Source organism: Ursus arctos, unplaced genomic scaffold (assembly GCF_023065955.2).
Source record: "Ursus arctos isolate Adak ecotype North America unplaced genomic scaffold, UrsArc2.0 scaffold_7, whole genome shotgun sequence".
Classification (NCBI taxonomy): domain Eukaryota; kingdom Metazoa; phylum Chordata; class Mammalia; order Carnivora; family Ursidae; genus Ursus; species Ursus arctos.
This window is the reverse complement of record NW_026623089.1, coordinates 80,096,528-80,118,837: the sequence shown is the minus strand read 5'-3', so window position 1 is coordinate 80,118,837 and position 22,310 is coordinate 80,096,528. Positions and strand designations below refer to the sequence as shown.

General features: G+C 37.9%; 1 protein-coding gene across 2 annotated transcripts in view; it reads left to right on the top strand.

Moving 5' to 3' along the window:
• Window positions 1–22,310, top strand: part of CHRM3 (cholinergic receptor muscarinic 3) — a 469,290-nt gene that overhangs the window by 116,230 nt on the left and 330,750 nt on the right. For both annotated transcript variants that reach the window (XM_057308547.1, XM_026504038.4), the window contains exon 2: window positions 22,029–22,137. The gene's annotated coding sequence lies outside the window, so the exon portion shown is untranslated. The remainder of the gene's footprint in view (window positions 1–22,028; window positions 22,138–22,310) is intronic.

The following is a 22,310-nucleotide window of genomic DNA, read 5'->3' as shown; positions in this document are numbered from 1 at the left end:
ATAGGACATAATAAATTTAAAATACTTAACAGCATGTTGTGTCGTAAGCATTTTTAAAAGTCTTAACTATTTTTTATTACCATCTCAACATAGTAAAGTTTCTTAAAAATCTGTTTTCTCATTCTACGTGGTTACTTTCTATAAGGATGGGCACAATGACATCTATTTTATATTTCCTTATTATGTAAAGTGCTCAGCACACAATAGAAACTTGGGAGCTCTTGCAAGTTACCTAACTCCTCTATCTCACAATGATGAAGACCCCATAGGGTTATATGAGGATTAAGAGAGAATGTTAAACTGATTAGCATGGAAATCCCTTCATAAATGTCAGCAACTACCATTATGTAATAAGTTTGAATAAATGGTTGGATGAATTCAGGAGGGAGTAAAACTCTTTCATGTTGCTGGTTTCTATGTATTATACTGAGATGATGGCAAATCACTGCTGTTCTTGTCAGCTGTCTCCTAGATAAACCTCCCTGTGTGATGGGATATGACGAGTCTTGAGACTTTGTCTTATTAACATGCAACAGAACTGATTCCTGCTGTCATCCAGGGAGTAAGTATTGTATTGATCACTGAGAGACCTGGCAAGTCTTGCTGAATGTCTCTTTTGACATAAGATGAATACTTTCCATAGATCCTTTCTGTTCTGCACTGGACTTAATTGTTTGAAGGTGTAGGGCATAACGGTGACAGAGGAAATAAAGTGCCCTCCTATAAATTCTAGTAATCCATCTAGAGTAAATACCAAAACATGACTTGAATTGGGTACCTGGCAATTTTTGTTACAAAGTGAACCCACAGATCCTAGGGCAGCAGAGGTCATAGAGGGAAATAAAAGGGCGTTCATTTAGTTTGGGATGGAGACGTCCGTAAAAAAAAATCTTTTCTTCTGGAATAACTCCCCAAAACAGTATGGACGTTTCTTTTCTTATTCAGGCTTAAAAGAGCAATCTTTACTTGTTGGATCCTCTTCCCCCCTTCCATTCTCACACACTGATGTCTTCTCGTACAATTGTTTTGGCAATAGTTGCCTTTAAAGAAAGAAAATATGATTTAAAAATTGCTACCAAAGAAATACTTGTAAGTCTTCCTTTGTTTGCAGGGAATATTCCATGTCATAGAATATAGCGTATCTTCAGTTTAGTGATTATCAGCTGCTTTGATGTGGTAGTCTGAGAAGTGAATATATGAATTTCTAATTTCAAATATCTTTCATTTTTAAATTTAAATAGCTAATACATTATGAGATATCTTGTTAATAGCTTGTTCCTTTATTTGATTAATTATGCATTTTCCCATTTCTGTCCCTTTATCGTTCATCTTTGCATCAACCCAATAGTCATTTGTCTTCAGAGACTACCCTTTACAGGTTCAATGGTAGCTTCAGATGCTGGTCTCACCTCTGTTCTTCTAATAAAAACACTTATAATTGATGAATAAATTCTCTTCTTGAACCTTCTCTCCAACCCTGCTAAGCTATCATGTCTCTCATAAGTTTTGATAATAATGTCTTCCAAAATAGATTAAATTAAATTGCACAACTGAATTAGCTACTAATTTCCCAATTCCTCAAATTCAAATTTCTATCCCAACAAATGAGCTAAAATTAATATAACATTTTTTATCTATATTGGTTGATCCAATAAAATTTATGTTGGCATTAAAACAGTGAGGAGCTCTAAATAGTGTGCCTATAAAAATTAATTGTAAAAAGTCTTAAGAAAAATGGGACTTTTTGAGTGTGACCCATACTAAAGAAAAATAAAAAAAGAAGAAGCATTTAGTAGAAACTGTCAATGTGACAGCCCAGGTGTGCAATTCAGCATACAGAGACTGCAGTGGAGCTATGATAAATAGGTTCAAAGAACTATAGGACTCTATGCTTTAAAGACTTCACTGGAGCTGTGATAAATAGGATCAAAGAACTATAGGACTCACAGTACCTCAAGTACCTCCAATTTCCACAATATAATGAAAGGAAATTGCAAATTAATAATCTAAGCTTCATCATAAAATATTAGAAAAAAGAGGAACAAACAAAAATGAAAATATGAAAGAAAATAATAAAGATTACAGTGGAAATCAATGAAATGGAAAACAGGAAAACAGTAGAGAAAACCAATAAAAACAATTGGGAAAATACATAAAACCAAAGGTTGGTTCTTTGTAAAGATCAAAACAATGGACAAACCTTTAGCTAGACTGACCAAGAAAAAAGAGAAAAGTTACAAATTGTCAAAATCAGGAACAAGAGAGGACATCACTACCAATCCTACAGAAGTTAAAGACATTGTAAGGAAATACTTTAAACTGTATTCTGCCAACGTTGGACAATTTTGATGAAATACACAAATACCTAGAAAGATATAAATCCATAACTGACTCAAAAAAAAAAAAAAAAGAAAAGAAAATCTCAATGGCCAATAAGTAAAAAAATAGAATTAGCAATTTAAAATATTCAAATAGAGGAAAGTTCAATCCCACATGGCTTCCTGGATGAATTGTCGGATATTTAAGGAAGAAATAATATTACTGTTTTACAAACTCTTCAAAATTTAGAGGAGAAAACATTTTCCATCTAATTCCATCAGTCCAATATCATTGTCATGCCAAAGCCAGACAAGACATCACAAGAAAACTAGACCAATATCCCTCATAAATATAAATGCAAAAAACATCAACAAAATAACAAACCAAGTCAATGTGTAAATTGACCAACATGTGTAAATTAACTGTGATTTTTTCACTTAAAAACAAAATTAGTTTAATATTCAAAAATCAATTAACATGGCTTAGTCGGTTAAGCATCTGCCTTTGGCTCAGGTCATGATCCCAGGGTCCTAGGATTGAGTCTGGAATTGGGTTTCTTGCTTATTGGGGAGCCTACTTCTCCCTCTATCTCCACTGCTCCCTCTGCTTATGCTCTCTTTCTCTCTGTCTGTCAAATAAATAAGTAAAATCTTTTTAAAAAATCAATTAATGTAATGCACCAAATTAATATAAGAAAGGGGAAAATACATGATCATCTTAAAAGATGCAAAAATGATGAAAATTCCAATATCCATTCCTGATTTAAAAACAAAAATGAAAACAAAAAACTTTCAACAAACTAGGAATAAAACAGAACTTTCTCAGTCTATGAAAAGGCATCTACAAAAAACCATACAGCTAACATACTAAAGGATGAGAGAGTGATGTTTAATGCCTATCATAGGGAACAAGTCAAGATATCCAATCTCATTACTCTACTCACCATTGTAGGACATTCTGACCACTTGCAGTAAGTCCAAAATTAAATTTAAATAAAGTGAATAAAGGGGCGCCTGGGTGGCTCAGTTGGTTGGGGTCCAAATCTTGATTTCAGCTCGGCTCATGATCAGGGTCATGAGATCAAGCCCTGTGTCAGGCTCCATGTTCAGTGTGGAGTCTTCTTGAGGTTCTCTCTGTCTCCCTATGCCCCCCCCATAAGCACACTCTCACTCTCTTGTTCTCCCGCTCTCTGTCTCAGTAAATAAATAAAGTCTTTTAAATAAATAAATAAATAAATAAATAAATAAATAAAATAAAGGCATCCAGATTAGAAGAAAAGTAAATTGCCTTACTGGCAGATGATGTGATCCTGTATGTCAAAAATCCTAAACAATCTACAGAAATACTGGTAGAACTAATAAAAGTGTTCAGCAATACCAGAGAATATAATATCAATAAGCATATTCAATTGCGTATATACATACTATCAATGAATTTTCTGAAAACGAAAATAAAATAAAAATAAAATAAAAATAAAAATAAAATTTCACAAGGAAATTAAGTATGTACGAATACTTTAGCAAAAGAAGTACAATACTTATACATCAAAAATTTCAAAGCACTGCTGAGAGAAAGAATATGTTAGTCGAGAGAAATTAATGAAGATTTAATTAAATAGACATTTCTTGGTCATGGATAGATAGACTCAGTATCGTTAATATGACAGTTCTTGCCAACTTTATCAATAGATTCAAAAAATCCCATCAATATCCCCCTGGGATCTTTGCAAAGAGTGCTAAGCTGATCCAAAAAATTTATATGGGAATTCCCAGCATTCAAAATAATCAAATGGTTTTGAAACAGAAGAACAAAGTTGGAGAACTTAATACTTCCTGACTTTAGAACTTAATATAAAACTACATTAATCAAAACAGTGCGATGGCATAAAGACAGATACATAGATCATTGATTTTACTTAACATATATAAAAGAAGCCAGACAAAAAAGGCTTTTATCTGTATGATTTCATTTGTATGGCATTCTGGAAAAACTTGAAAAATAGAACTCAGAGCAGGAGTTGCTCTGGAGGAGGACATTGGGGTAATAGGAGGGCCCTGGCTACAAAGGGACATAGGCACCCACTAGAGTGATGGAAGTGTATATTGTGATACGTGGCATGGTTACTGTACTAGGAACATTTATAAAAACTCAACAAGCCATACACTAAAAAGGGGTGAATTTTACTATACTAAGATTATTTCTAAACAAATTCAACTTTAAAATTAAAGAAAGAACATCCTGAACTTATTCATAATAACATGTTAGTAAATACTGCCAATTTAGTTAAAAGAGCATAAACCTTTGAATCAAAGCACAGTGATGCTTGTGAATTTAGGCTTTGCCACTTACTAGCTGAGAAACTTATTTTCTCTTCATTAAAATACAATGGTGGGATGCATGGGTGGCTCAGTTGTTTGGGTGTCTGCCTTCCACTAAGGTCATGATCCCAGGATCCTGGGATTGAGTCCTACATCGGGCTCCTTGCTCAGCGGGGAGCCTGCTTCTCCCTCTACCTGCCACCCCCGCCCTCTGCTTGTGCTCATGCTCTCTCTCTCTCTTTCTCTGACAAATAAATACATAAAATCTTTTTTAAAAATGCAGTGGCAATATCTATCATGTAATAAGTATTATACTTTTCTCAGTTATTGGAAATGATATATTTAGGACAGTTATGTGACTGCCACATAATTTTGTATTTTCTTCATTCTTTGTCTTGAAATGTTGAAAATATCAACTGAAAGTTGAGGATTTCTCTTTGTTTTTGTCTTTTCTGTTTTTGCCATTTCAAAGATAGAGAAATAGAATGAAATGCATTACCCTTCCCTTTGCTGATCCTGTTAAACAAACTTTATTCTCCAGCTCAGGAAGTTTAGTTCCCCAACTAGACCAGTTGACTTGTCATTCACTAACCAAGAGCTATCTCCCATGCTCAGAACAGGCCATCATTTCTTTTGTTTCTGTGTCGTCCAGTCCAAGCGTAGGTGGATGTTTTGTGGGAAGATTTTCTCAGTCAAACCAGTTTGGGATCCATATCATGTATCTTCAATAACCCTTCTCGTACATAAATTTATACACATGTGATTTCTTTTGAAAAATTGAATAATTTATCTTATTCATGTCATAAAGTTAAATCAAGATTTATCTCATTGCATTGCTAAATATACTTTTGAAGAAATAAGATTTTCTGCAACCAAAGCATGTGAGCTTCATGGCTCCTAGAATCACGTTTTGTACCAAGCTCACTATGTTAGTGGTTTGATAGTGATAATAAAAGAATAGGACTTACTTCAGAACATGTTTCATGTTATTCATTAGACCACTATTTGTTAAAGTTTTCAGGACAAAAACAAGGAAAAAAACTACATATGTGATAGAGATGATGAATTAAGATGAGGAAAATTACATTTAAAAGTGATAGAGGATCATGAGAACATCTGAACAGAACTTTTAAAAAATAGATTAATGGCAGCCAATAATTGTATTTAGGGATTAAGCTTAAATCATGTAGTTAGATCATGGCAGTACTCCTAAAATGTTAGAGAGTAACACTGTGTAATTCTAGTTAAAATGGAATTTTTCTGAATTAAGTATTTCAAGGTATCATGAACTTGGTTAATTCTAAGGAAAACCATGTCTATTATTCACTTTGTCTTGTAGAAAAGAAAGTCTCCAGAATTGGTTTCTAAGATGAAGAACTTTTCTTACAAGATATGTAGGAGTCCCACTCCATTTGATAAAATAGACCCTGAAAGAAAAGCAGTGTAATGAAAACTGAGAGGTTAAGTATCAAAGTAATTGAGAATATGCTAAGTCAGAAAGGAGTGGCATGATATATTCAAAGTGCTGATTGTGAAATATTTGCAGGTAAGAATATTCTATCCAACAAGGCTATCATTCAGAATAGGAGAGATTAAGTTTCCCAAACAAACAAAAACTAAAGGAGTTCATGCCCACTAAACCAGCCCTGCAAGAGATATTAAAGGGGACTTTTTGAGTGGAAAGAAGAGACCAAAAGAGACAGTATAGAGGTAGGAAACAGAAAAGCAATAAAAATGAATATTTCTGTAAAAAATCAGTGAAGGAACTCACGAAATAAAAGGGTATAAAATATAACAACATATACCTAAAACATGGAGAAGAGGAGTAAAGAATGGGGTCAAATTTAAACAACCATCAGTTTAATGTAGACTGCTATTTGCAGAAGAGGTTATGTACAAACCTCTGGTAACCATATATCAAAAACCACTAATAAATATGCAAAGAATAAAGAGAAAGAAATAGCAAATAAAGAAAACCATGAAAGAGAGAAAGACAAGAAAGGATGAGAGACAATCTTTAGAAACAATCATAAAACAAGTAATAAAATGACAATAAATGCATATCTATCAATAATTATTTTATTTCTTTTCAAAGAGAGAGAGAGGGATTTGTATTTGAGAGAGAGGGAAAGCTGGGGGAAGGGCAAAGGGAGAGGGAGAGAAGCAGACTCCCTGCTGAACACAGAGACAAAATTGGAGTTCAATCCCACAACCCTGAGATCATGACCCCAGTTGAAATTAAGAGTTTGACACTTGGAGGGGGCGCCTGGGTGGCACAGCGGTTAAGCGTCTGCCTTTGGCCCAGGGCGTGATCCCGGTGTTATGGGATCGAGCCCCACATCAGGCTGTTCTGCTGTGAGCCTGCTTCTTCCTCTCCCACTCCCCCTGCTTGTGTTCCCTCTCTCGCTGGCTGTCTCTATCTCTGTCAAATAAATAAATAAAATCTTTAAAAAAAAAAAAAAAAAAAAAAAAAAGAGTTTGACACTTGGGGCACCTGAGTGGCTCAGTTGTTAAGCGTCTGCCTTCAGCTCAGGTCATGATCCCATGGTCCTGGGATCAAGCCCCGCATCGGGCTCCCTACTCAGTGGGAAGCCTGACTCTCCCTCTCCCACTCCCCATCCTTGTGTTCCCTCTCTCGCCGTCTCTCTCTGTGTCAAATTAAATTTAAAAAAAAAAGCGCCTGACACTCAACCAACAGACTGAGCCACTAAGGTGCCCCATCAGTAATTACTTTAAATGTAAACGGACTAAATGCTCCAATAAAAGGTATAGGGTGACAGAATGTATGAAAAAAAAAAAGACCCAGGTGTATGCTGCCTATAAGAGACGCATTCAGACCTAAAGACACCTGCAGATTGAAAGTGAGGGGATGGAAAAATATCTATTATGCAAATGTATGTCAAAAGAAAGTCAGAATGGCAATACTTATATCAGACAAAACAGACTTTAAGACAAAGAGTATAACAAGAGACAAAGAAGGACACTATATAATCACAAAGGGGACAATTCAAACAAGAAGATATAATAAAGGTAAATATGCACCCAACATAGGAGCACCCAAATACATAAAACAATTAATAACAAACATAAAGGAACTCTGGTAATGATACAATAATAGTAGGGGACCACTAACATCAATGGAAAGGTCATCTAAACAGAAAATCAACAAGGAAACAGTGGCTTTGAATGACACACTGGAACAGATGGATTTAAGAGACACATTTAAAACTTTCCATCTTAAACAGCAGAATACACATTCTTTTCAAGTGCACATGGAACATCCTCCAAAATAGATCACACATTAGCCCATAAGACAAGCCTCTGCAAATTCAAGAAGATTGAAGTCATATCATGCATCTTTTCTAACCACAATGGTTTGACACTCGAAATAAACTATAAGAAAAAATCTGGAAAGATCACAGTTACGTGGAGGTTAAATAATATGCTACTAAGCAATAAATGGGTCAACCAGGAAATCAAAGAAGAAATAAAAAAATTACATGGGAACAAATGAAAATGAAAACACAATTGTCCAAAACCTCTGGGATGCAGCAAAAGCAGTCACAAGAGGAAAGTATATAGCAATACAGGCCTACATCGAGAAGAAAGAAAAATCTCAAATACACAACCTAACATTACACCTAAAGGAGCTAGAAAAGAGAACAACAAACAAATCCTAAAACTAGCAGAAGGAAGGAAATAATAAAGATTAGAGTAGAAATAAATGATATAGAAACTAAAAAACCAATAGAGCAGATCAATGAAAGCAGGAGCTGATTCTTTGAAAAAAATCAATAAAATTGATAAAACTCTAGCCAAACTAATGAAAAAAAGAGAAAGGACTCAAATAAAACCACCAATGGGAGAGGAGGAATAACAACCAATATAACAGAAGTACAAACAACTATAAGAAAATATTAGTAAAAACTCTATGCCAACAAATCAACAACCTAGAAGAAATGGATAAATTCCTAGAAACATATAACCCACCAAAACTTAATCAGGAAGAAATAGAAAATTTGAATAGACTGATCAACAAAGAAATTGAATCAGTAATCAAAAACTCCCAACAAACAAAAGTCTAGGACCAGATGGCTTCACATGCAAATTCTACCAAACTTTTAAAGAAGAGTTAATGTTTATTTTTCTCAAACTATTCCAAAATATAGAAAAGGAAGGAAAACTCCCAAATTCATTATACGAGGCCAGCATTATCCTGATACTAAAACCAGAAATAGACACCACTAAGAAAGAGAACTGCAGGTCAATATCCCTAATGAAAATAGATGCAAAAACCCTCAACAAAATACTAGCAAACCAAATTCAAGAATAATTTTAAAAATCATCACCATGATCAAGTGGGATTTATTCCTAGGGTACAGGGTGCTTCAATATTCACAAATCAATCAATATGATACACCACTTTAATAACAGAAATGAAAAGAACCATATGATCATTTCAATAGACACAGACAAAACATTTGACAAAGTACAACATCCATTCATGATAAAAGCCCTCAACAGAGTAGGTTTAGAGGGAACATACCTCAACATGATAAAGGCCATATAAGAAAAATCCACAGCTAACATCATCCCTGAGAGCTTTTCCCCTAAGTTCAGTAACAAAACAGGGATGTCCACTCTCATCACTTCTCTTCAATATAGTCCTGGAAGTCCTAATCACAGCAATCAGACAACAAAAAGAAATAAAAGACAATCTAGATCGGAAAGGAAGGAGTCAAGTTTTCACTATTTACAGTTGACATGATACTCTATATAGAAACCTTGAAAGACTCCACCAAAAACTGCTAGAACTGATGCACAAATTCAGTGAAGTCGCAGGACACAAAATCAACATATGGAAATCTGTTGCATTTCTATACACCAATAACGAAACTGCAGAAAGAGAAATTAAGGAATCAGTCCCATTTACAGTTGCACCAAAAACAATAAGATATCTAGGAACAAACCTAACTAAAGAGATGAAAGATCTGAACTCTGAAAACTATGAAACGCTGATGGAAGAAACTGACGACAACTCAAAGAAATGGAAAAACATTCCATGCTTATGGATTGGAAGGGCAAATATTGTTTACATGTCTATACTACCCAAAGTAGTCTACACATTTAATGCAATCCCTATCAAATGCCAACACCATTTGTCACAGAACTGGAACAAACAATTCTAAAATTGGAACCACAAAAGACCCCAAATAGCCAAAGCAATTTTGAAAAAGAAATGCAAAACTGGAGGCTTTACAATTCCAGACTTCAAGTTATATTACAAAGCTGTAGTAATCAAAACAATATCATATGGCACAAAAATGGGCACATAGGTCAATAGAACAGAAGAGAAAACCCAGAAATAAACCCACAATGATATGGTCAGTCTTCGACAAAGCAAAAAAGAATATCCAATGGGAAAAGGACAGTCTCGTCAACAAATGGTGTTGGAAAAACTGGACAGCAACATTGCAAAAGAAATAAAGTGGACCACTTTCTTATACCATACACAAAAATAAATTCAAAATGGACTACAGAGCTAAACATAAGACCTAAAACCATAAAAATTCTCTAACATTGGCAGTAACCTCTTTGACATTGACCATAGCAACTTCTTTCTAGATATGCCCCCTGAGGTAAGGGAAACAAAAGCAAAAATAAACTTTTGGGACTTCATCAAAATAAAAAGCTTCTCTACAGCGAAGGAAACAATCAACAAAACTAAAAAGCTACCTATGGGATGGGAGAAGATATTTGTAAATGACATATACAATAAAAGGTTAGTATCCAACATGCATAAGGAACTTGGCAAAACTCAACACTCAAAAAAAATCCAATTAAAAAATGGACAGAAGACATGAATAGACATTTCTCCAAAGAAAACATACAGATGGCCAACAGACACATAAAGAGATGCTCAACATCACTCGTCCATCAGGGAAATGGAATTAAAACCTCAATGAGATATCACCTCACACCTGTCAGAATAGCTAGAATCAAAAAGACAAGAAACAACAAATAGTGGTGAGGCTGAGGAGAAAAAGGTACCCTTGTGCGCTGTTGGTGGTAATGCAAACTGGTGCAGCCACTGTGGAAGACAGTATGGAGGTTCCTCAACAAGTTGAAAATAGAGCTACCCTCCAATCTAGCAGGTGCACTACTATTTACCCAAAGAATACAAAAACACTAATTCAAAATGTTACATGCACCCCTATGTTTATAGCACCATTATTTACAATAGCCAAGCTGTGAAAGCAGCCCAAATATTTATCAGTTAATGCAGCAATAAAGAGGATGTGGCATATGTATACAGTGGAATATTACTCAGCCATGAAAAATAATGAAATATTGCCATTTGCAATGACATAGATGGAGCGCTAGCTCCATTATGTGTATTATGCTAAGGAAAATAAGTCTGTCAGAGAAAGACAAATACCATATGATTTCACTCACATGTGGAATTTAAGAAGGAAAACAAACAAGCAAAGGGAAAAGAGGGAGAGGGAGAGAAAGACAGATTAAGAAATAGACTCTTAATTGTGGCCAACAAACTGATGGTTACCAAAGCAGGGTTGGGTGGGAGGACGGGTGAAATGCATGATGGGAATTGAGGGGTGCACTTGTTGTGACGAGGACCAGGTGATGTATGAAATTGTTGAATCACTATATCATATACCTGAAACTAGCATAACACGGTACATTAACTAATTGGAACTAAAATAAAAACTTAGAAAAAAGAATATGCTAAAAGAAGGTAATTAAGAGAGAAGAGTGTCTGGTGAAGTTTAATATAATCCTTGCTACAAACTTAGGCATAATCACCTCTTAAGAAAATGAGAACAAAAATGACTAAAGCAGATTCTGCTAAAATGTTACTTATGTGTGTGGTTTTTTTTTTTTAAGATTTTATTTATTTACTTATTTGAGAGAGAGGCAGAGAGAGATAGAGAGCACAAGAAGGGGAGAGGAGCAGAGGGAAAGGAAGAAGCAGGCTCCCAATTGAGCAGGGAGCCCGACATGGGCTTGATCCCAGGACCCTGGGATCATGACCTAAGCCCAAGGTAGATGCTTAACCAATTGAGCCACCCAGGTGCCCCAAGTATTATTTATGATTTTAAGTTGATTTTCTCTCTAATTCATTAGTTTCATGGATATTTTTTTTTATTTTTGCAAAATACCCTAATTAAAACCTTAAATAATTCTGGAGCATCCTTTAATTATTCTGAGAACTCTGATAGAAATAACATATTTTGAACTATTTTCATTCTCATTCTCCATTAGGGGAGGAAACCAAAGGTAACATTTTTCCAATTTTTTAGAGAAGAAAAGCATTGTATTCCTTTTATTCCTCAATTTTCATGTGAACATGGTAATAAAACATACTAAGGCTTCCATAATAAAGCCAACCTTTCCATGATGGGAAATGGGGACATCAGTGATGAGGCTAATCTGGCTACCATCTCTGCATGCCCCATTGAGGGTGAGCTGACCCAACAGTCCTCGCTAGGTAGTCGGAGGTCCCCTGCTTCCTTTCCTCGCCATTACATGCATGTCAGAATGGTGGTGTTCATTTTAGGCAAATACACACACTGGTTTGCAATGATAGGTCTTTAACTTTCGAAGCATTTTCACATGAATGTTACTCTATTTTATCCTATGTAATAGATTGGGAAATGGATCCCAGACTAAAGTGCTGTCATGTGACTACATGCTGATGCCAGAATTAGCAAGCACCTCTCACCTGTAGAAGTCTACCTTATCATTTTTGGTTTCAGGGACAGTCCCTGAAACAGAATATTAAACAAAAATTTACATTATTGTATGGTGGAAGGTAAATGAAATTTGGCATAATCCAACCTAAGTATGAATCACCAGTTTCCTCATCTCTAAAATGGGGCTAATATACTTTTCAAGGTAGGAAAAAGGATTAAATGACACAATCCATATTTGGAACAATTAGCTTTTGACCTAGTCCATGGGAGAACCTCAGTAAATAGCAGTGTATAATAAAAATAATAATCTGTGGTTGTAGTGAGGCTCTCATTAATCCAAGGGTCTGGTACCACTGCTGGTGGCTGCTGAGCTTGGGTACCGGCTATGTTGAAGATCCTGTCTTTGTGTAAGGACGTGCATCCTTTGGAAACTACTCCAGTAAGCATCAGGAGCTGTGCTAGGCGCTAGATTCGCAGGCGTGAGCCTCTGCTCTCATGCAGCTCCTCGCATGTGCAGCCTGGACTGCTTCTACCACTTTCTTCCACCAAATGATTGTACCCTTATGAGAACCTCAGTGATGGAATTCATTCAGCACCAAGTAATGGTTGAGGGGAGGAGGATGGACAGAACAAAACTTGGCATTGACGAGGATGCATGTCCATGCATGCCAGTGGCCAGAGTCTGCATGCTGTGGGCTTAAACTCAAGTGGAATCAGTCTTCTAATGGTTAGTATTGGCATTATGCACTCAGCATATCTGGGGCAAAAAGCTCTTAATGCATCTTGTGTCTTGTCTCCAAAAGGGAGAGTTCGTCATATTGCTGCATATGATACCAAGTTGAGGACTTTGAGTGGAGCCCATCACGAGGTCTTACTTAAGAGACCTTTATTTTCCATCTAGTATATATTTGAAGGCCTTTACATTTCTTCTTCCTTCTTGGGGCCCTGTGTTTCTTGTATCCCAGACCCACATTGAGTGTGGGATCTGCTTTGTGGAAACACTTCCACGTTCTTGTCAGGCAAATCTTCAGGCTCCTATGTTGTCCTTGGCTTTGGCTTAGGCTTAAGTAACCTTTCTTATTGGGAAGATTATTTCTCCTGCCCATCCCTACATTTGTTTTTCTGCTTAGGGATCTCTCCCAGCAGTTTCCTGGCCTGGGGCTGCTGTCGATACTTCTGAAGCGTGTTCCCTAGCATCAAGGAGTCAGCCTCATGGAATTCTGTGACTATTGAGAGCAAAGTCATAGGGTAGGCCTGGGTAGAGGTGAGGACTGTGAAGCTGGCTGTCACCTGGGCCTTTGGGGTACAGGCTGCTGCAGCTTGACGTTGACCCAAAGATGTGCCACCTAGCCTAGAATTGTTGATAGAGCAGATTGACTATTTGAAGCATGCTGGGTGAACAATGTGCATTGTTTTCAAGCTGCAAGCCTGCTGCACATGTGAAGGACCCCTGAGATTCATCATTACTTTACTAGGTCTGAGTCTTTGTGTGGCCGTCTTACGTCTGTTGCTCCTGACTCCACTCTACACTAGGAGTCCAAGAGGCAGAATTAACACTGGACTTACATAGCTTATCCTCATGGTTTCAAGTTTAAGTACCATTATTCTCACTTTGGCTTTGGTTTTCCAAAAACAAAAAACAAACAAACAAACAAAAAAACCCTGTGGCTTGAGTGCTCTCCATTCAGTCTCAACCATTTATTTAGATGTTCCAGCTGGAGGACATGGTTACATGTCATTTTTGGCTGAAGCCAAAACAGTCTCTACTGAGATGGAGAGCACAGCTTTAGGATTACTACTCGGGAGCAATGACTGGGGAAGAGGGCAATGTGTGAAGGGTGCATTCCACCGACTGGCCCTGGTGGTTGGTGGTGAGGCTGCCAACCAGTGAGTTCCTGCGTCCATCAGGAAGCTGTATGCTTATGGAATCCAGTAGACCCCTGCCCGGAAGTTAATAACCTGAATGAGTGTGCTCATTGTATAAATGCGTAGCTTGAGAGCAGCTTAATCATATGTACCGTAGACCTGTCTACCGTAAGACTGTTGCTTGTCCCTTGTATCTTAATCCTGTCCTCAACATCCCTTTGTACGTGGCCTGGAAACCTACTTTCCCTAATGTAGTGGAAGTCCCTCCCTTTATCCACATTTAGACTGATATTTTCTTTGCTTAAATGTGTCTGATAGAGAGGGGCCTTGCGCCGAGAGACAGCTGCGTGAAGCCACGCCCTGAAATCCTGAATGCATTGTCATAAGCAAACCTTGCTGCTACTTTAAGCCATGAGGGCATCCTCCTTCTGCCCTAAGAGCACAGTATCCTATTGCCCTAAACGTTTGCTCTAGTCTTCCTTACTTAGTCAAGAGAGTGCGGAATATCAGCACTAAGGAATGCTTACCCATTCGTCTTTCCCTGGGCCCTGACATTAGGAAGCATTATCACTTCCAAAGACTAAGGAGCATTTGCTGGATTTGTAAATATTCTGACTCCAAAATATACCTGACACATCTCTACCCAAAATACTAGTAAACCATCACCTTTTTTGAAAACTGTAATATTCATGGGAGGTAGCTGTGTGATTTCTGAGTCATAAATCACTTCCTTTCAAGACAAAAGTAGGAAAGTGTCCAAAGGCATTCACAATGATAGCCATCTAAATATCCAGGCTGGTAAGGGGAAAAGAGAAAACCCCAACGTTAATTTCTGTGTTCTCTTGGCTGCCTTCCTTCTTGCGTGTGCTTCCAGGAAACCAAGTCCTTTCCAGGTGTCAGAATCACTGGGGCACTGGCTTCTCAGTACTGGAATGTGAGCCTTCCCTCTAGCAGACAGCATGTAAGAATTTGTAGGGAAGCCATTCCCATTTAGAGATAAATGCATGTGTTGCCTCTGTCGATCTATTCTGGTAGAAAACTTCCGCATTCCAGTAGTGGGTTCCTTTAGGTTTTAAGATCATAATTAAGTGGTTTTTTTCCCTTTTCCTTTTGTTTCTTAAGCTTCAAAGATGACATTTAAGTTTGCTTTCCTTGGGCTTTATCTCTGGAATCCCTGGCAGATAGCAATCAGATGACTGAATTCATGGATTAGTAGTTTTGTTGCAGTTCGGTAAAGAAACACCCCTTTAGCCCCTCCTCCAGTCTAGACACCTCTTTGTCTAATCACAATTATTTTTCTTCCCTTTTATCATCCACAAATTAACTGGTACATTGGCACGGATCATGGTCCTTTTTAACATGAAGTTTCAGACTTTGATTCCATGTGTTCCTTAAGAACTTGTTCTATTGCTGTGATTTAAGAATGTGTAATCAGGAAGCTCTCTGATACGGAATTAGGTTCTGAAGGATAACTTAATTCAGCCCCCAGTTTCCTCTCCCACCCCAAACCCGCATCATAATTCCTTGTATGCTCAGGGTCTGCGATGTTGCAGTGAGTTCTTCATTTATGCAGAACTGTACTCATAGGAATCTTACTTTTCTTCCTAAAAGAATCAGATTGGGCTTGGTTTCTGCCTTTGCCCACTCATGGCTGTTTGGCTGTGAAATTCAGTCTGTAGGAACCTCAGCTTCTTTGAAATACCAATAGCAACAGTTTGGGAAGATTGTGGAAAGAAAACAAATCCACGTGTAAAGTACCCATCCAATGCTTGGCATGAAGTAGGCACGTGAGTAATGCTGACTGTGATAACGCTCCTGCTGAAAAGGACAGGGGGAAAGAAGAGGAAGAAGAGGAGGAGGAGGAGAAGCAGAGGGAGACAAGAAGAGAAGAGGAGGACTATGGGATGGTGCAAGTAATGAGAGTCTAGATTGTACCATAGCCTTTGGGGAGGGTTTTCCCAAGTATCTCTTCCTTTAATTTAATAGCTCTCATCTTCAATGTGATCACATCAGGTGATGAGAGTCTCTGAAAGGTTTTCTTTTTTTTTTTTCTCTTTCAGGAAGATGCCAATAGAAAGTGCTTCCCACCTTCTCTCTGTTGGCCGTTTGCCCTAACTTTTGACCGCCTCTCTGCATTAGCTAACCTCCACAGTGCCCCACCAGCAAAAGGCTTGGCCACTTGTCTACCATCATAACATTCTTGAATCATAAGAGAGCTCTTTATCCACAGCCTGTCTCAACCCAGTCAGATAATATAGGAGTTAGATTTAAAATTTAAAGTAGAGTTTGAAGCTGCTGTCTCTGTTTTGTAAATTATATATGAAAAAAGTCTCCTGATTTTTATCCAGTTAATTTAACAGTCCTTACTTAAAATTAATAGAGATTATTTGGAACATCAGGAAAGCAAATGGAGAATAAGCATGGAAGTTAATTTTCAGTACCACTAGTCTTTGAAGTTTAATAGCTAATAAATATAAACATGAAGTGACAGTTGCCTCATTACAGATGTAAACACATATAAACCTACCCAGTAGCAATTTAAAACAAACTTAGAAATATACCTCCTACTTTGGTTATGCTTGAGCCTTTTTCACCAAGGCTATCATTCTTTTTGATTTATTATTTCCCACCTTAACACTGTAGCTGCCCAATGCAGTTACTAAAATAGTTAATTCTTGCAAAAATTAACTTTAGATTCTTAAAGGGAGAAAGAGAAATACCCACCAGATTATCCTCTAGATAGTGGGAAACCTAGCTACAATGTGTATTTTCATCCGGAATATCACCGTGTGCCCTGGGCGTAACCGTTAGTGTGCTCAAACCGTGTACGTATCAGCTGTGGATCTCTGGGCGTAATCACTGTGTGGGAGAAAAACCACCCCCTCACACAGGACCTGCTTCTGATTCCTGGATGACCAGATTTCATTGTTATACAATCAAGGTCACTTTTTTTGTACTTTCTTTCATAGAAGATGCTTTCGCTTAAACAGATGTCTTTACATTTTTGTGGCTTTGTTATGTTATAATGCAAAGGGATTAAGAGGACATCAGTTGCCTCCTGAGTGAGGGACACAGGTTAAAACTGCCTTCAGTGTAAAGTCAGGGATGCACACGAGCTGTGAGCTGGATATCCTCTGGCAGAGTTAGATTTTGGGTCCTGTCTGAGCACAAATCAACATGTTTCTGAGCCTCAACTGTTGCTCTTGTCAAATATTGTCTCCCTTTTTGGGTAATGACTTTTGTCATTATCTTTGATGTGGTTCTGCTAAGGCAGCATGCTCTCTGTGTGAGATATATATAAATCCTGAGTGGAGGAGTGAGCGTTGGCCTGCGCTGATTGCTTATGCTAACTGGCAAATATTAAGGTAAACTTGTCTATTTTAAGTAGATGGTTTAAGTGACTCCATTTCACAGAGAACTTAGCTTCAGTAATTTGTGTGTGTTTTTTTTAAAATCTGCCTCTAAATAATTCCATTTCCAAGAGCAAAATAAATAAATAGACAAATAGCTCTTAGTAAAACAACAGTAAGTATTCGCTTGCTGAGAGAAAAAGTGAGATTTCCAATGTGGAGAAGTCTGGGATGTTACCACCACTCTTAAAAATGCAGACATGTCTGCTTTCTTTAAAAAAATAAAATTGAACTCAAGCAAGTTCACACTTTTCTCAAATAAATTGATGAGTTTCAAATAAGCAAGCTATAATCACATAGTCTTATTTTCACCATAGTGTCTTCCAATATTTATTATTTACTCTACATGAAATTGCCTGTAATTTTAATGAGCCTATCATAGCTTTTTATATTCGGCGTTTATAGACACATATCCTTATGTTAGCATAACTCCCATACTTCTTATAGCAAACAAAGCATAATATAAGTTTTACAATATAACATTCCATAGCGACCAACTGTTTCCCTTTTGCTCGGTTATAATAACAGTAGTCACAATAACCACTACTCATTGACTATTTCTACAGCAAGTATTCTGTTAAGAGCCTTTTTTAACAAAGTAGACACCAAGGCTTAGTTTGTTATATGGAAATGCCTACAATTTGATGTACTTATGTCTACTCTCTGTGTGACATTTGTAAGGAAAAAACTTGCTAGTCTTTGCGCACCTTTAACTTCCTTCTCTGAGAAAAAATAAGGCTGGAAATAGCTGAGCTCAAGGCTGTACCCAGCAGAGTCTGGCACATAGTAGATGTTCGAGAAGTGGGGAGGATCATCATTGAGAACTACTCCCGAAGTTGATTTGCCCAAATCGGTAAGATGGAGAGATGTATACTATTTTGTGCATATTTCCTGATGGATTTCCAGGATAATTAAGCAGTCGGTGCCCCCAAGAATGTGCGAAGTGTTCATTTTTTATACACCAGAGCCTTACCGGGTTTGCTTTTGCATTCTTCATGTGTTCATTCTTCATTTATTCTTTCAACAAATAACAGGTGCGTTGTGCACCAAGCAGTTCTGAGGTCGCCGTTACACTCAGGTTGCAGCCAGCATGAAGGAGGTGTGGTCTGTTCAACAAGAGTCGGAAGACTCAGGTGTGGTCTGCACTGCTAGGCCAGTAACAGGCAGCCAGAAATGTATGTGGGGTGTGTGTGTGTGTGTGTGTGTGTGTGTGTGTGTGTGTGTGTGTTACATGTTTGTCTTCTCCATGAGGCTATAGTTGGTTATTTTGATATCACATCATACCGTATCAATGAAGATGATCAAGATACAGCCTCCTGGGAAAGACACGTGTTAACAGAAAATACACTATGACTTATAATAGTAGATTATGCACCGAAGGTCGTGCCTGTATAATTTTGCTCCAGGGATTAAGGATGGCTACAAAATGCACTACCTACTTAAACACTTTCTCAAGTGAATACTAGTTTATCAGTGTGATTAGAAAAAGGCTCAATGTTCGAAAGTGTAATCTCCCCAAAGGAAGCAGAAAATGCAAAGTCAGGAGAGACCTACCTATCCGGCAACCATTTTCCTATAGCTGTAACGGTCACAGTGGATGGATGAGTATTAGTCCAGGATGGTGGAAAGGTAAACAGGGCTAGACCCGGAAGAAGATAGGAAGCTGGTAAATATCACATACCTCCTATGTGACAGGTGACACGCTGGACATTTTAAGTGTATTTTTTCTTATAAGTTTTAGAATAATCCTGTTTTAGAGGTGATGGAATGAGACTTTGAATATGAACTTGTTCAACTTTGTACAGCAGGAATATGGTGGATCTGCTGTTTAGAGCCAAGATCAGAACCCCTTTGAGATCAGAACCCCTCTTCTCTTCACCAAGATGCAATTAATAGTTAAATGGGAAACCACTTAAATGGCTTCTCATTTATGTGGGTTTAATTAACTTCTATGAAGATAAATCTTTGGGATTTTGTTCTGTGATGTCTCAAACTTCGTTGAGAGTACGAAATAAATGTTCTAGAAAACTTATTTTCACTTTCTTTGGTGTCTTTCAAACGTAAATGTTTCCTCTTCATAAAGACAGCATGGTTTTCCTTGTGCTATGTAGCAGGTCCTTTTTTTTTAAATAGGATTTTTAAATTATTTTTTTAAGTTTTTATTTAAATGCCTGCTAGTTAACATACAGTGTAATATTAGTTTCTGGTGCACAATTTAGTGATTCAACACTTATGTAAAATACCCAGTGCTCATCACAACAGATTTTTTTTTTATAGGCGTTAGGCTTTGCTTTGCTTACCTTCATCACCCCCTTTATCCATCCTTAGATATGGCCAGTGAGAACATCTTGGCCTGTTGGAGGATGACACTTACCCTGGTGGCCAGCTTTCTCCATCCATCCTCATTGGCCTAGCCTGTGTGCCAGATTGAGTGTGACTGAATCTCACCTCCTTTCTGGTGCCTCTCCAGGGAAAAGCCCCACTGCCCCCAAACAAGGCTGGCCATACTCAGTGCAGCTGTTTCATTGCCCCTGGGACCCCTCCCATCTTCTGGAAGGATTGGATTCCCACCCCCTGCATGCAGTCTGCCCGAAAGCACCCTCTTTCCCTAATATCGTCCCCTCCAAAAGGAGAACTAACAATTCTCTAGACCAGAAACCAGCCAACCATTTCAAGAAAAGGTCAGATAGTTGGTATTTTAGACTTGGCGAGTCGTGCTATTTGTCACCACCCCTCCACTCTGCCATTGGAGCACGAAAGCAGCCAGAGAGGAGATGTAAATGAATGGCTGTGGCTGTGTTCCAATAAAACTTTATTTATAGACTCTGAAATTTGAATTTCAAATAATTTGCAGGCTTCTTTTGATTTCTTTCAACGATTTAAAAATGTAGGACCCATTCTTAGCTCAAAAACAGGCAGCAGGCTGCAGTTTGCCAGCCCCTGCTCTAGACAGTGCACCACGGTGCTCACTCCTTCTTTGGTGGGGTCAACTGGGGTCTGACCACTGGGGTGTCTGATGTAGCTCTTTCACGACAGCATCTCCAATCCAGAGCAGCTTTTCCTAGTTCCTTCCTAGAGCCGTTAGTCATTTCCATTTGCTCCTGTCTTGTGCAAGGGGAAGACTGCACTCAAGGATCTGGTCATAGGTGAAGGTGGTTAGGTTCTGCTAGCAGGCTGATACCTGATCTGGGAGTGAAAGGAGAACTCTTTTTCTCTGGAAAATTTCTTTGTCTTTAACCTTCTGCTGTTCATCAGGAAACCTCTCCAACTGAAGTAAATTAAACTGACTACTGATCACTTTGTAATTCTTTGAGTGAACATATTTGACCTTAATTCACACGATTTTTCAGATTACTTATTCTACTTTTTTTTTCTCTTGAGATTGTGTTGCAAACAGGAAGATAACTTTGGCAAGTAAATGAAAGGATTGATCAAACAAGAGTGTGAATTTAGACAAAAAAGATATGCCAATTCCTATGCTGGGTGTTGCCATTTATTTGTTCATTCACTCAGCAAATATTTACATGTGCCAGGCACTAAATCCCAAAATGAAATCTCACTTTATAGCTCTCCATACAGTGATGAGCGGAGTACCGTGCTTGTCATCCAGAGAGCTACAGGGGAGGCAGAGACCAAGGAGATTCATCTTTCTGTGATCCTCTTTGTATCTGTTACTCACACTGGAGGACTAAGGGGTACAAGTAGGTGTGGGACAACGCATGTGCCTACACGCTCCACGTAAGAGGGTGAAAGAGCTTGGCTCTGGAGGTCAGAGTCTGTGGCCAGTTGCTCTGCTGAACCTTGAACATTATAAATGAGGAGACTATGTTGCAGCTTTGCTGTGAAGGCTTAAAAAAATGTCATACACGAGCATGATAGAGTGTTAAATACATAGGCCCTAAATAAAATTCTGCATCCAAGGATGTTAAATATGCCTTTTGTTTAGTTCCTTTTTTTTTTTTAAGAGACGGAGAGAGAATGAGAGTTGGGGGGGAGGGGCAAAGCGAGAGTGAGAGAGAATCTTAAGCAGACTCCACGCCCAGTGCAAAGCCCTATGCAAGGCTTGATCTCACAACCCAGAGATCATGACCTGAGCTGAAACCTAGAGTCAGACACTTAACCGACTGAGCCACCCCGGTGTCCCTGTTTTGTTCTTTATTGACAAATGTATAGCCTTCCAGTAATGTTATAGCAATTCACTACTATCTACTACTTCCTAATCAGACTTATTTATTGACTGCTATACTATGCTTTGTGGGGAAAACAGAGAGGTGTGAATTAAGGCCTCTCTGCTGGATTGTCAAACATTTTTTTAATGCTGTAGGTTGGAAAGATGCTCTTGTATGAATGATATAAAATAACATTTGTTGACTTTGCTATCTCTTTGTGTTTCTTTTTAGATCTGAACGGTGATGGCACACATTTCGGTTACAAGTTGTTCAGTGAGCTGTGGGTCGACAGAACTATCAGCATTCCTGCCGTGATGCATGCCTCGAAGTCCCTTCACTAGTAGGTATTTTCTATTCAGTACCATTTACGTGGTTATATTGAGATCTTCAACAGAATATACATTTACAGTGAAAAATGTGCAAGATACATGTGTTCGTGTTGATGCTGTGAATATGGCTAGATTTATTCTGGTTCTGTGCCAACCAACTGCAAAATGAAAGAACAGGTTAAAA